The 15910-nt window shown below is 40.3% G+C and overlaps 1 protein-coding gene and 1 pseudogene across 1 annotated transcript in view; both read right to left on the minus strand.

Annotated features, from left to right (window-relative positions):
* Nucleotides 1-15910, minus strand: part of RSBN1L (round spermatid basic protein 1 like) — a 100963-nt gene that overhangs the window by 61597 nt on the left and 23456 nt on the right. The gene's annotated exons all lie outside the window — the stretch shown is intronic.
* Nucleotides 385-13132, minus strand: LOC112620551 (annotated as a pseudogene).

Consider the following 15910-nt stretch of genomic DNA (forward strand, 5'->3'; position numbering starts at 1 on the left):
AATTATTCAAAATGAAAATTTTTTTGTTGAGTCTCATTTCATTTTATTCTCTCTCTTAATTCTCAGATGTCATTTGTCACTACAGGAAAGAGAGGTAACAGTTCTAACTTTTGGCAATCACCTAAAGGACAATTCTTATTTTTTCTGTGCTAAGAAACTAAACAAGGTCCATTAGTACTATACTGTATAGTAATTGGGTTATCTATATGTATTACAGGAAATTTCACACTGTATTCTGGTTACAAACATCTGTCTTACCATCCTCCTCCCCATCCACGTAAACTCCATGAGTAGAGAAGGCTTTCTTTCAATAAATGCTTGTTTTATGCATGAAACAGTTTCTGTGATAAAGTGAGAAATTACTGCATTATTTTCTACAGTAAATCAATGACTTTCTCTTTCATAAGGTGCTCTTGGTTCATCTTCATTAATCCTTCCTTCTTTTCCTTTGCCATGCTACACCACAGAAGAAAATTCTTAGTCCTTAAAGTCTTCCGGGAATAGTTTCTCAAATTTAGTCCCCTTATCTAACTGGCCTAGTCATTTTTTACAGTAAGTTCTATGACTGAATGAAACTATGCTTCCCTAACATTAAGGATCCACAATTTTTCTGAGTGTAAGTATAGGACAAACAATTTTCCCCAAAAGACAATGGGTTAATTTCCTTCTTAAGCAGAGCTTTTTTCTTTTTAAACGGACAAATACAAATTGTATATATTTATGGTGTACATGGTGTTTTGATGTATGAATGCATTGTAAAATGGTTAAATCAAGCTATTCAACAAATATATGCATTACTTCACATACTTATCTTTTTTATTTTTTTTTATTGTAAGTTTTAGGGTACATGTGCACAACGTGCAGGTTTGTTACATATGTATACATGTGCCATGCTGGTGTGCTGCACTCATTAACTCATCATTTACATTAGGTATATCTCCTAATGCTATCCCTCCCCTCTCCCCCCTCCCCACAACAGGCCCCAGTGTGTGATGTTCCCCTTCCTGTAAAGTGTTCTCATTGTTCAATTCCCACATATGAGTGAGAACATGCAGTGCTTGGTTTTTTGTTCTTGCGATACTTTGCTGAGAATGATGGTTTCCAGTTTCATCCATGTCCCTACAAAGGACATGAACTCATCCATTTTTATGGCTGCATAGTATTCCATGGTGTATATGTGCCACATTTTCTAAATCCAGACTATCACTGTTGGACATTTGGGTTGGTTCCAAGTCTTTGTTATTGTGAATAGTGCCGCAATAAACATACGTGTGCATGTGTCTTTGCAACAGCATAATTTATAATCCTTTGGGTATATCCCCAGTAATGGGATGGCTGGGTCAAACGGTATTTCTAGTTCTAGATCCCTGAGGAATCGCCACACTGTCTTTCACAATGGTTGAACTAGTTTGCAGTCCCACCAACAGTGTAAAAGTATTCCTATTTCTCCACATCCTCTCTGGCACCTGTTGTTTCCTGACTTTTTAATGATCGCCATTCTAACTGGTGTGAGATGCTATCTCATTGTGGTTTTGATTTGCATTTCTCCGATGGCCAGTGATGATGAACATTTTTTTCATGTGTCTGTTGGCTGCATAAATGCCTTCTTTTGAGAAATGTCTGTTCATATCCTTTGCCCACTTGTTGATGGGGTTGTTTCTTTCTTGTAAATTTGAGTTCTTTGTAGATTCTGGATATTAGCCCTTTGTTAAATTAGGTATTGATGGGACGTAACTCAAAATAATAAGAGCTATTTATGACAGACCCACAGCCAATATCATACTGAATGGGCAAAAACTGGAAGCATTCCCTTTGAAAACTGGCACAAGACAGGGATGCCCTCTCTCACCACTCCTATTCAACAGTGTTGGAAGTTCTGGCCAGGGCAATCAGGCAGGAGAAAGAAATAAAGGGTATTCAATTAGGAAAAGAGGAAGTCAAATTGTCCCTGTTTGCAGATGACAAGATTGTATATCTAGAAAACCCCATTGTCTCAGCCCAAAATCTCCTTAAGCTGATAAGCAACTTCAGCAAAGTCTCAGGATACAAAATCAGCATGCAAAAATCATAAACATTCTTATACACCAATAACAGACAAACAGAGAGCCAAATCATGAGTGAACTCCCATTCACAATTGCTTCAAACAATAAAATACCTAGGAATCCAACTTACAAGGGATGTGAAGGACCTCTTCAAGGAGAACTACAAACCACTGCTCAGTGAAATAAAAGAGGATACAAACAAATGGAAGAACATTCCATGCTCATGGAGGGGAAGAATCAATATCGTGAAAATGGCCATACTGCCCAAGGTAATTTATAGATTCAATGCCATCTCCATCAAGCTACCAATGACTTTCTTCACAGAATTGGAAAAAACTACTTTAAAGTTCATTTGGAACCAAAAAACAGCCCGCATTGCCAAGTCAATCCTAAGCCAAAGGAACAAAGCTGGAGGCATCACATTACCTGACTTCAAACCATACTACAAAGCATACAGTAACCAAAACAGCATGGTACTGGTGCCAAAACAGAGATGTAGACCAAAGGAACACAACAGAGGCCTCAGAAATAATACCACACATCTACAACTATCTGATCTTTGACAAACCTGACAAAAACAAGCAATGGGGAAAGGATTCCCTATTTAACAAATGGTGCTGGGAAAACTGGCTAGCCATATGTAGAAAGCTGAAACTGGATCCCTTCCTTATGCCTTATATAAAAATTAATTCAAGCCAGGGCAGTGGCTCACACCTGTAATCCCAGCACTTTGGGAGGCCGAGACGGGCAGATCATGAGGCCAGGAGATAGAGACCATCCTGATCAACATGGTGAAACCCCATCTCTACTAAAAATACAAAAAATTAATCGGGCGTGGTGGCGGGCGCCTGTAGTCCCAGCTACTCAGGAGGCTGAGGCAGGAGAATGGCATGAACCCAGGAGGTGAAGCTTGCAGTGAGCGGAGATGGCGCCACTGCACTCCAGCCTGGGCGACAGAGCGAGACTCCGTCTCGAAAAAAAAAAATTAATTCAAGATGGATTAAAGACTTAAATGTTAGACCTACAACCATAAAAACCCTAGGCATGGGCTTCATGTCGAAAACACCAAAAGCAATGGCAACAAAAGCCAAAACTGACAAAAGGGATCTAATTAAAGAGCTTCTGCACAGCAAAAGAAACTACCATCATAGTGAACACGCAACCTACAGAATAGGAGAAAATTTTTGCATACTTATCTTTTTGTGTGTGGTGAGAACACTTAAAATCTACTTAGCAATTTTCACATCTATAACGTATTAACTGTAGTCACCATGATATACAATAGATCCCTTGAACTTATTTCTCCTAACTGAAATTGTGTATCCTTTGAACATCTCCCCAATCCCCCAGCATCCGGTAACCACCATTTTACACTTTTTCTATGAGTTTGACTCATTTATACCTCACATATAAATGAGATCATAAGGCATTTCTCTTTCTGTGTCTGGTTTATTTCATTTTGTACAATATCCTCCAGATTCATCCATGTTGTTGCAAATGAAATGACAGGATTTCCTTGTTTTTGTCTTTTTGTTTTTGTTTTTTAAGGTTACACAATAATTTACTGAGAGCCTCCTCTCCCTGCCCTTGCAGTCTATAGGCCACTTCTTCCGCTCACAGATTTTGTGTGTTAGTCCCTGGAAGATAGCTGGGGTTAGGGGCACCGTGTACTGCCACGAGACCCATAAGGTGGCTCTGTCTTCCTCAGACTGCAAGAACACAGCTGGTAGATCCAGCTCCTCATATAGTGCCTTCACCAGGTCCACCTTCTTGGCCTCCTTCTCCCGTAATTCTCCTTCAGGATCTGGTAACTGTTCTGGAGTGGCCTGTTGCAGACACTGAACCATCAGCCAGCTGCACTTGTTGTCCTGGATGCCAGTGTCAACTCTGCCAGTCACACTGGGGTCCCCAAAGAGGTCAAGGTAATCATCTCGAATCTGAAAGAACTCTCCCATCTCCAGCAGGATCTTCCTGGCACTGGTATGTTCCTTCTTGCCATCAATGCCCACCATATACATCACTGCAGCTACAGGAATCAATTGTACTTGACAATAGATTTGTACCTCTTTTCAGTGAATCTGCCAAGATCCACCCTGCCCTGGCGGGGCGGGGGGGCTGTGATAAGGTCCAGAGTCTGCCCAATCTCAGTCTGACAGAAACTCTGCAGGAAGAGCTTGATCAGGTTCAGGTAATAGGGCTGCTCCAGGCAACAAAGCATGTATCTCTATTGAACTTATTTCTCCTAACTGAAATTGTGGTAGACACAGCAGGCGGTAGATACATGCTTCCAGAAGCACAGCATCATTGATGGCATCCAAATCTATGCCTGGCTTCTGATACCAGCCGATCTGCCCCTGGCAGGTGAGTGAGGATGAATCCATGATGTCATCTGACACCAGGAAGAGTGCTTGCAGTAGTTCCACACACCAGCTCACAGTCAGGGCCCACTCAAGACTATCAGCATCCTGTTTCCCTGGCTCCACCAGCTCCTGGAACGCTACCACCACCATTAAACCCTGGTGATACTTGCCTCCAATGGCACTGTACTCCAGGACCTCCTCGAGTCGGGCAATAGCACTCCTATCTCTGGGTGCCCCATCTCATTCTCAGTCAGCACCCTGACAATCCGGGAGAAGTGTTGAATGAAATCCTACTTTTCTTGGGCATAAACATCTGATTTCTGGTCTCCATTCAGTCTGAGGGAAGAGCAAAGTGCTCTGTTCCTGGATGTGGGTTCCTGTTTGGTGGATTTCCTTCTTTCTTAAGGCTGAATAATATATCCACAGTGTATATATATCAACATTTCATTTATCCATGCATCTCTTGACGGAAACTTAGCTTGACTCCGTATATTGGCTATTGTGAATAATGCTGTAATGAACATGGGAGCATAGTAATTTCCTTTCTTTTGAGTATATACTCAGCAGTAGGATTGCTGGATCACACGGTAGTTCTATTTTTAATTTTCTGAGGAATCGCTATATTGTTTTCCATAGGAGCTGTACTAATTTACATTCCTAATAGTGTACAAGGGTTCCCTTTCTTCACATCTTCACCATCTGTAGAGCTTTGTTTAAACAAAAAAAAAGCTTTTACAATACCAAAAAAACTTTAAAAATTAAATTTTAAAAATTGAAAAATAAAGGAACAAAGGACATAAAACAGCAAGTTTCAAAGAATGCTAACGTTAAAAAAAAAAAAAATGGAAAAAATTTCAACCTTACCAGTAGTATTCAAAGAGATACAAATCAGAGCAGTAGGAAACCACTTTTCACCTATCAAATTGACTATTTAAAAAAAAAAAAAAAAAAAAAGAATAACGAATGCTGGCAAAGGTAAAGTGAAATAGGTACTTCTACACAATGAGTGTAAAGACAGTCTTATTGGAGGGCAATTTAACAATATGTAGAACAAACATTAAAACAGATCAGTCCTTTGATTCCATAATTCCGCTGCTAGAATTTAATAAAAAGGAGGCAAACCTGCACAAATACAGTTGCCCATCATCCATGGGGGATTAGTTCCAGGACACCCCCATAAATACCTAAATCCACGCACCAAAATTTGTGGATGCTCAAGTCACTTATATAAAATTACATAGTATTTGCATATACAACCTATGCACATTCTCCCACACACTTTAAATCATCTCTAGATTACTTATAAAACCTAATATAATGTAAATACGATGTAAATAATTGTTAGACTGCATTGTTTAATTTATATTATTTTTATTGTTGTATTGTTATTTTTCATTGCTTTTTTCCAAATACTTTTGATCTATGGTTGGTTGAATACACAGATGCAGAACCCACAGATGAAGACGGCCAACTGTACCACCTAGCTATACAAGTGTCCTCATTCCCCATTATTTACAATAGTAACTGAAAATAACTTTTAAAAAAAAATTTTGTTTTTGAGACAGGGTCTCACTCTGTCACCCAGGCTGGAGTACAGTGGCACGAATATGGCTCGGTGCAGTCTTGACTTGCCCAACTCAAGTGATCCTCCCACCTCAGTTTCCCAAGTAGCTGGAAGCACAGGCACATGCCACCATACCAGGCTAGTTTTTTATATTTTTTGTAGAGACGGGGTTTCACCATGTTGCCCTGACTGATCTCGAACTCTGTCCACCTCCATGTCCCGAAGTGCTGGAATTACAGATGTGAGCCATCACACCTGGCCAATAACTTAAATTTTAATTATGGAGAACTGATTAAAGTTGGGTATACTCATACAATGAAAAATTATGAAGTCATTAATGTTTAAAGTAAGAGTCAAAATCTATAAAAGGATCCCAAGACTATCATATATACATGTGTGTGAATACATGTATATACACATAAATGCACATATTACATGTATGCATATATGTTTGCACATATATATATACACACACACACATGCAAACACACATATAGCTATCTTAAGGAAAACTGACTCAAAGTTTATAAAAAGAAGAGTTAAACTTCCCAGTCCTCCCACACCAAATAGTTGAGATTATTTCACTCTCATCCCTTAAGGAAAACACTGAACTTCCATTTTTGAAGGAACTAAATAGGCTTCTAGACTCAGGCATCCCAGGTAAGGCAAAGGACGTACCTAAAAACAAGCTGACTGTACTTTCCTAAAACGCTTAAACTGAATTAAATTTAGAAAGGAGATATGGAAAATTAAAAATATAATAACAAAACTGAAAAACTTAATTAAAATGTTAGAATATAAAGGCGAGATAATCTCCCAAAAACCTGAACAAAAGGCAAAAAAAGTAGAAAACAGCAAAATAAGGTGACCTAAAAGGATCTATTCAGGAGATCCAATATCAAATTAACTGAAATTTCGGCGGGGGGGGGGGGTGCGGGGAGTAGTTTAGAATTGTATAGGGAAGAAAAATATCAAATAAATAATACAATAAATCTTCCCAAAAAAGATCAGTCTCCCAAACGAAAGTTTTCATAAAGGATGAGTACAAAGAATGGAATCCACCACCGTGGTCTCCTCCTCACACACACACTATACACACAATTATGAAATTTCAGTATACTGGGATAAATAAAAGATCCTAAAACCCTCTAGAGGAAAGGAAAAAATACACAGATCACATAAAAGATCAGGTAACTATGGAAATGAACTCTTCAACAGTAACAGTACACAGATGCTAGAAAGTAATGCAGCAATGCCTTCAAAATTGGCAAGTGAAAATAATTTTTAATCTACAATTTTATAATCTGCCAAACTATCAATCAAGTATGCAGGAAGGCATATTCAGACAAGCAAAAATTTTTAAAAAATTACCACACATGCATGCTGTCACAGTAAGTTATTTGAAGGTGTGCTCAAGTAAATTAAGGAGTAGTAAACAAAGGAAGACGATGTGAGATCGGGGGACCCAGCATAAAAGAACAGATGAGAATGTATTAAAATAAATACTGTGCAGATGGCTCAGCAGATAACTAGTTCAGGCTGAAGTACAAGAATGGAGCACTTAAAAACAAGACCTCCAGAAACAAAGGGGGACCTGGCAAATTATCTCTTATCACAGAACACAGAGAATAGAGTAGAAAATGAAGCAACGGATACATAAGTAAATGAAAAAGAGAGGCAATTTTTAACTACACAAAAATGAAGAAAGCCATATAAAAAGGATCTCTCCCTGATCTGCATTAAACAGCATTTGCAGAGTCATTATAAGCACTGATTATTGTTTTAACTAAGGTATGTGGAATTACTAAAAAGGAAAGAAGCTAGGTTATAAAAGTGGTCATTCTGGCCAGGCTCAGTAGCTTACACCTGTAATCCAAACACTCGGGGAGGCTGAGGCAGGAGGTTTACTTGATGCCAGAAGGGCAAGACCAGTCTGGGAAAAAAGTGAGGCCTTGTCTCTACAGGAAAAAAAAAAAATCTGTTTTTTAATTAGCTTAGCATGGTGGCACAGGCCTGTAATCGCTGCTACTAACTGAGCCACTGCACTCTAACCTGGGTGACAAAGCAAGTCTGTCTTGAAAAATAATACTAAAAATAAAAATAAATAAATAAAGTGGTAATTCTTATCTAACATAACAAGAATGTACTATATGTCTAACTAAAGAAAAGTAGTATGAGCATTTTATTCAGAAATTTGGAATTAAAAGCAGACGGGCGACTGAGTGTGATGTCTCACGCCTGTAATCCCAGCACTTCGGGAGGCTGAGGCACGACAGATCACCTGAGGTCTGGAGTTCGAGAGCAGCCTCACCAATATGGAGAAACCCCGTCTCCACTAAAAATATAAAACTAGCTGCACGTGGTGGCACATGTCTGTAATCCCAGCTACTCAGGAGGCTGAGGCAGAAGAATCGCTTGAACCCAGGAGGCGGAGGTTGCAGTAAGCCGAAAGAGCACCCCTGCACTCCAGCCTGGGCAACAAGAGTGAAACTCCGTCTCCAAAAAAAAAAAAAAAAGATGATGGCCAGGCACGGCGGCTCACGCCTGTAATCCCACCACTTTGAGAGGCCGAGGCAGGCGGATCAAGAAGTCAAGAGATTGAGACCATCCTGGCCAACATGGTGAAACCTCATCTGTATTACAAATACAAAAATTAGCCCAGGCACAGTGGCTCACGCCTGTAATCCCAGCATTTTGGGAGGCCAACGCGGGAGAATCACTTGAACCCAGGAATGCGGAGGATGCAGTGAGACGAGATCGCACTACTGCACTCCAACCTGGGCAACAAGAGCGAGACTGTCTCAAAGAAAACAAACAAACAAACGAAAAAATTAGCTGGGCGTGGTGGCATGCGCCTAGAAGCTGAGGCAAGAGAATCGCTTGAACCCGAGAGGCGGAAGTTGCGGTGAGCCTAGATCGGCCACTGCACTCCAGCCTGGGTGACAGAGCGAGACTCTGTCTCAAAAAAAAAAAAAAAAAAGCAGATGGGAAACTAAACTAGCTGAGGACCACGAACAGAGAAACCTAGGGACACTTCTTACTATAAATTTTTCACTATTTTTAAATTAAATTTTATCTTTAAAATTTACAGTTATTGTCTTACTCCCCAAAACCCTAAACTCCAATCTAATCACGAGAACAACATCAGACAAATCCCAGTTGGGAGACGTTCCACAAAATACCTAACTGGTACACCTCAAACAATCAAGGTCATCAAAAGCGATGGAAGTCTGAGATACTGTCTCAGCCAAAAGGAGTCTAAGGAGACATGATGATTAAATATAATATAGTATCCTGGATGGGATCCTTGAACAGAAAAAGGATACAAGACAAAATACTAAGGAAATTCTGAATAAAGTATGGACTTTAGTTAATAATAATGCATCACTACTGTTTCATTAACTATGATAAATGTGCTAAATAAATGTAAGATGTTAATAATGGTATATGGGAATTCTGTACTACCTTTGCAACTTTTCTGTAAATCTAAAACTACTCTGAAATGAAATGCTTACTAAAAAACTTATAAAGGCAAAACTTAACTAGAAATACAGAGATACACATGTATATGTATGTGTGTATAAATTTAACAATATATAACAGAAGCACTCTAAGACACACTGTTAACTAAAAAAAAAAGGAGGTTTACAGAAAAAGGCATATAGATAGTATATTTAGGTTTTTAAAAATAAACTACATAATCTTGGCCAGGCACAGTGGCTCATGCCTGTAATCCCAGCACTTTGGGAGGCCAAGGCGGGTGGATCACCTGAGGTCGGGAGTTCGTGACCAACCTGACCAACATGGAGAAACCCTGTCTCCACTAAAAATATAAAATAAGCCGGGGATGGTGGTGTATGCCTGTAATCCCAGCTACTTGGGAGGCTGAGGCAGGAGAATCGCTTGAACTCAGGAGGCAGAGGTTGCAGTAAGCCAAGATCGCACCATTGCACTCCAGCCTGGGCAACAAGGGCAAAACTCCATTTCATAACATAACATAACATAACACAGTAAATTGTATAATCTCTTGTGTGAGTGTGTGTGTTTATATATGTACATCTGTAAATGCACAGAAAAAGATGTGAAAGAACAAACACTTAAAAGGGCTTACCCCTGGCCGGGCATGATGGCTCACGCCTGTAATCCCAGCACTTTGGGAGGCCGAGGCAGGTGGATCACCTGAGATCAGGAGTTCAAGACCAGCCTGGCCAAAATGGTGAAACTCCGTTTATACTAAAAACACAAAAAAAAACTTAGCCATGCATGGTGGTGCATGCCTATAATCCCAGCTACTCGGGAGGCTGAAGCAGGAGAATCAATTGGACCCAGGTGGCAGAGGTTGCAGTGAGCCGAGATTGCATCACTACACTCCAACTTGGGCCACAAGAGTGAAACACCATCTCAAAAAAAAAAAAAAAAAAAAAAAAAAAAAGCTGGGGGGCTTATCCCTAGGGAAGAAAGAAAAGGAACTTCTAGTTTTTATTTCATTTACTTCCTAAATTATTTGAAACTTCTACAACAGAAAGGGATTCATGGCCGGGCGCAGTGGCTCACACCTGTAATCCCAGCACTCTGGGAGGCGAAGGTGGGTGGATCACCAGAGGTCGGAAGTCCGAGAACAGCCTGGCCAAGATGGTGAAACTCCGTTTGTACTAAAAATACAAAAAATTAGCCAGGCGTGGTGGTGCGCACCTATAATCCCAGCTACTCGGGAGGCTGGGACAGGAGAATCAATTGGACCCAGGAGGCGGAGGTTGCAGTGAGCCGAGATTGCGTCACTGCACTCCAGCTTGGGCCACAAGAGCGAAACTCCGTCTCAAAAAAAAAAAAAAAAAAAAATGGGGGGCTTATCCCTAGCGAAGAAAGACAAGAAACTTCTGGGTTTTATTTTATTTACTTCCTAAATTATCTGAAACTTCTACAATAGAAAGGGATTCATGGCCAGGCACAGTGGCCCATGCCTGTAATCCCAGCACTTTGGGAGGCCAAGGCGGGTGGATCATCTGAAGTCGGGAGTTCGAGACCAGCCTGGCCAACATGGTGAAAACCCATCTCTACTAAAAATACAAAAATTAGCTGGGCGTGGTGATGCACACCTGTAATCCCAGCTACTCAGAGGCTGAGGCAGGAGAATCACTTGAACCCAGGAGGCAGGGGTTGCAGTGAACCGAGATTGCAACACTGTACTCCTGCCTGGATGACAGAGCGAGACTCTCAAAAAAAAAAAAAAAAAAAAGAAAGAAAAGAAAAAGAAAAGGATTCATATATTATGTATTATTTGTATAATCAAGTTGGTAACCTAAATCTCCTTCCCGAAAGAACTGATAATTATGTTCAGATATATACTTTTTTAAAGATTTAGAATCACTCACAGTATATTAGCAGACACAAGAAAAAAAACATTTCAAAGTAAAACACTGAATATATAACATAATATGTATTCACATAAACACATTTAAAAAATGTTTCCAAAGGTCTCCCTCCATTAAAACTGTTCAAGTGTTGTTCTACCTCACTTGATATATGTTATCTCAATGTTATGTTATAGTTAATCAAGAGAAAAAAAGGAGAAAATTAGAAATAATTATGGGCCGGCACAGAGGCTCACGCCTGTAATCGTAGCACTTTGGGAGGCCAAGGTGGGAGGACAGCTTGAGCCCAGAAATTCAAGACCAGCCTGGGCAACACAGAGAGACCCTGTCCCTAAAAAAAAAAAAAAAAAAAAAGTTCTTTTTTTTGAGACAGAGTTTCACACTTGTGTCCCAGCCTGGAGTACAGTGGCATGATCTCAGCAACCTCCGCCTCCCAGGTTAAAGTGATTCTCTTGCCTGAGCCTCCCAAGTAGCTGGGATTACAGGCACACACCACCATGTCCAGCTAATTTTTGTATTTTCAGTAGAGATTGGGTTTCACCATGCTAGCCAGGCTGGTCTTGAACTCCTGACCTCATGATCCTCCCACCTCGGCCTCCCAAAGTGCTAGGATTACAGGTGTGTGAGCCACCACGCCCAGCCAAAAAAAATTTTTTTTAATTAACTGGGCATGGTGGTACATGCCTGCAGTCCCAGTTACTTGGGAGGCTGACGTAGGAGGATCGCTTAAACCCAGCAGGTGACGGCTGCAGTGAGCGGTGATCATGCCACTGCACTCCAGTCTAGGCAAAGAGTGAGACCTTAACTCAAAAAATTAAAATTAGTGGCTGGGCACGGTGGCTCACGCCTGTAATCGCAGCACTTTGGGAGGCCAAGACAGGTGGATCAGGTCAGGAGATCGAGACCATCCTGGCTAACACGGTGAAACCCCATCTCTACTAAAAATACAAAAAATTAGCCAGGCGTGGTGGCGGGCGCCTGTAGTCCCAGCTACTCGGGAGGCTGAGGCAGGAGAATGGCATGAAGCCAGGAGGCGGAGCTTGCAGTGAGCCAAGATCGCACCACCGCACTCAGCCTGGGCGACAGAGCAAGACTCTGTCTCAAAAAAAAAAAAAATTAAAATTAGAATTAAAAAATAAACTATATATGTATTCTGAACATGCATACACACATACATTATGTATTAGGTTTAACAGTTTTTAAGAAAAAGAAGCCATGCTTTTACTCTTCAAACCACAAATTTTGATGTACAGGATATTCTTTATATTCATTTTTTAGAAATTACAGTGTCATAAAAATCCACACTGGAAGTTCTTAAGAAATGTCGGCCGGGCAAGTGGCTCATGCCTGTAATCCCAGCACTTTGGGAGGCCAAGCCGCGTGGATCACTTGAGGTCAGAAACTCGAGACCAGCCTGGCCAACATAGTGAAACCCCATCTCTACTAAAAATACAAAATTAGCCAGGTGAGGTGGCGCACGCCTGTAATCCCAGCTACTCAGAAGGCTGAGACGTGAGAACTGATTGAACCAGGGGGCGGAGATTGTGGTAAGCCGAGATCGCACCACTGTACTCCAGCCTGGGTAACAAAGCGAAAGTTCGTCTCAAAAAAAAAAAGAGAGAAAGAAGAAAATGTCAGAATTTCATACTACAGCTTTCAGTCACAATATATTGTTGCTGCACAAATATCAAATAGGCTTCACACTATCAGTTTTGCCTGCCCTGAATATGAGCCATAATTCATACCATAATAATGCAGTCCATGAAATCAATTGAACTGAGCAACAACGACATTCCTCCACTTCCCTCTCCTATATCCTTCCAGGAATAATATATGGCTAGAAATGGATGAGAGAACAAGCAGCGGCAGAAGAGGAGAAATATACAGAACTTAAATGGGGAAGCAGAAGGAAAAGTAGTTACACTACAAAATGATTAGAATTACATAAGCAAAAATAAAAATTGAAGGAGATGAAGGATACAGTAAAAAGAAGAGAAAGGACTACACAAACAGTAAATGGGAAAGAAGTGATTTATCACAGCCCCTCCCTAACACAGCTAATCAAAGCTAACAAGTCCAGTGGCTTCTCAGCCCTTTTTCCGTGGACCTCATTGCAATATAACAGTATTGATTCCTTCTCAAAATTTCTCAAGTTTCACTGAAACTGTACTATCCTACCTGACTACTCCCTCATTCTCATAATCCTACCATCCAAACCGGGACATTTAGCTAGGATCTTTCCTATGCATTCTTCTCTCTTCTCTACACTGCCTCTAAAAATGTACTCACATGATGTAAACTATAACCTCATGGCAAATTAATCTCCAAATAAATCTCCCAACCCAACCTCTCTGCCAAACTCCACATCTTCATCTCCATAAGGAATATTGAACACCAAAATATCATCTTTCTAATATAAAACAGTTGAAGTTCTCCTTCCAATTCTCTGTTAATGGCACATCCTCATCCAACATCCAAATACAAAAAATTTTCAGTAACACCAATACTTCCTTCTTCAATTTTCCCCTAACACTAAATCACTTGACCAGTTCAGTTTATCCTTCTGTTAAAATATTTCCGTCCTTTCTTCCCTTTCCATAGTCACCACCTACTGTATTCTCACTAGCTTTTGAAAGAAAGGGTTTCCATACCTATAGTTTCTTTCCTTTCCACCAAGTAAGCACAGTGACCAAAAAAGGTTCCTTCAATGTATAGTTTACCACGTCACTCTCTTCTGCTTAAAATGAATGAACAAACAAACCAGCTTACCTCTGCCTATCTAAAAACAGAAAACTCCCACAATATGTCATTCAAGAATCTTCAGTTAAGACTCACCTTCTTTTTGCCTTTTCTTCAACTGTTCACCCACATATATAACAAGATTCCAGATTACTTGATTCATCATTATTCAAATATCTTACTCTAATAATTTTTACTAATATCCCTTAGCTAAAATGTCATTGCCCATCCCAATTCCACCTACCAAAATCCTACACATCCTGTAAGATCTAGGTGAAATTTAGCTTCCTCCACTAAGCACTCTTCGATGCCCACAACCACAAATGACCATATCCTCCTCCTCCCTCTTTTATAATTTGAATTCTGATTTTTTCTATAACTGCTCAATCTGCCCTCCTGTTTTCTAAGCTCCTTTGCAATTATCATATCTTGCTCTTCTTTGCTACCTTCTGTAGAACCTAGAATGGTGCTTTGCATATAAGTGACGCTCAATGTGAATGAAGTTTCCAGGGGGCAAAAGGATTTAAGTAAAAAGAAACAAATTACTATTGATAAGCATTTGAAGGCAACCATAGAAGACAAATAAAAAAGCAATATGCAGGGAAAAAATTACCAACAATAAGCAGTGTATTTTACATTGCAGCTATTTCTCTCTCTAATAAAATTAAAAATTATCTCAAGGCAAGAAATATAAAGTTCTCCTCTTTGTATCTCCCCTTCTTCCACCCCCACCCAAGCACAAAGCAGGCCATAAATAAGTGTTTTTTAAATCCGCATAAGAAAGAAAGCAGCAGGCTGGGCACAGTGGCTCACCCCTGTAATCCCAGCACTTTGGGAGGCCAAGGCAGGAAGATAGATCACTTGAGGTCATTTGACCAAAATGGTGAAACCCCATCTCTACTAAAAATACAAAATGTAGCCGGGCATGGTGGCCCATGCCTGTAATTCCAGTTACTCGGGAGTCTGAGGGATGAGAATCACTTGAACCTGGGAGACTAATGTTGCAGTGAGCCAGTATCACACCACTGCACTCCAGCCTGTGTGACAGAGTGAGACTCTGTAAGAAAGAAACAAAGAAAGGAAAGAAAGGAAAGGAAGGAAAGGAAGAAAAGAAAGGAAGAAAGAGAGAGAGGAAGAGAGAAAGAGAGAGAGAAAGAGAGACAGAGAAAGAAAGAAAAGAAAAGGAAAGAAAGAAAGAAAGAAAGAAAGAAAGAAAGAAAGAAAGAAAGAAAGAAAGAAAGGAAAGAAAAGAAAAGAAAAGAAAAGAAAAGAAAAGAAAAGAAAAGAAAAGAAAAGAAAAGAAAGGAAAGAAAGAAAGCCTAAATGTATTGTGATATAACGGAAATAATTCAGGCTTTATAATTATACATATTAAGCTCAAATTCTAGCTCTGCCAATAACTGATCAAGTGACACAAAGCAAGTTACTTAACCATGTTGTGCCTCAGTAGTCTCATCTTTATAGATAATAACACTTGTCTTTTACAATTTTTTTTTTTTAAACGGAGTTTCACTCTTGCTGCCCAGGCTGGAGTGCAATGGCACAATCTCGGCTCACTGCAACCTCTGCCTCCCAGGTTCAAGCAATTCTCCTGCCTCAGCCTCCCGAGTAGCTGGGATTACAGGCATGCAGCACCACACCCAGCTAATTTTGTATTTTTAGTAGACCCAGGGTTTCTCCATGTTGGTCAGTCTGGTCTTCAACTCCCAAACTCAGGTGATCCACCCACCTCGGCCTCCCAAAGTGCTGGAATTATAGGCGTGAGCCACCACGCCCGGTCTTTCACAATTTTTATAACAGGCAACATATGCATTGTTTCCAACACTATGTGC

Source organism: Theropithecus gelada, chromosome 3, assembly GCF_003255815.1.
Source record: "Theropithecus gelada isolate Dixy chromosome 3, Tgel_1.0, whole genome shotgun sequence".
In the NCBI taxonomy this organism is placed as follows: domain Eukaryota; kingdom Metazoa; phylum Chordata; class Mammalia; order Primates; family Cercopithecidae; genus Theropithecus; species Theropithecus gelada.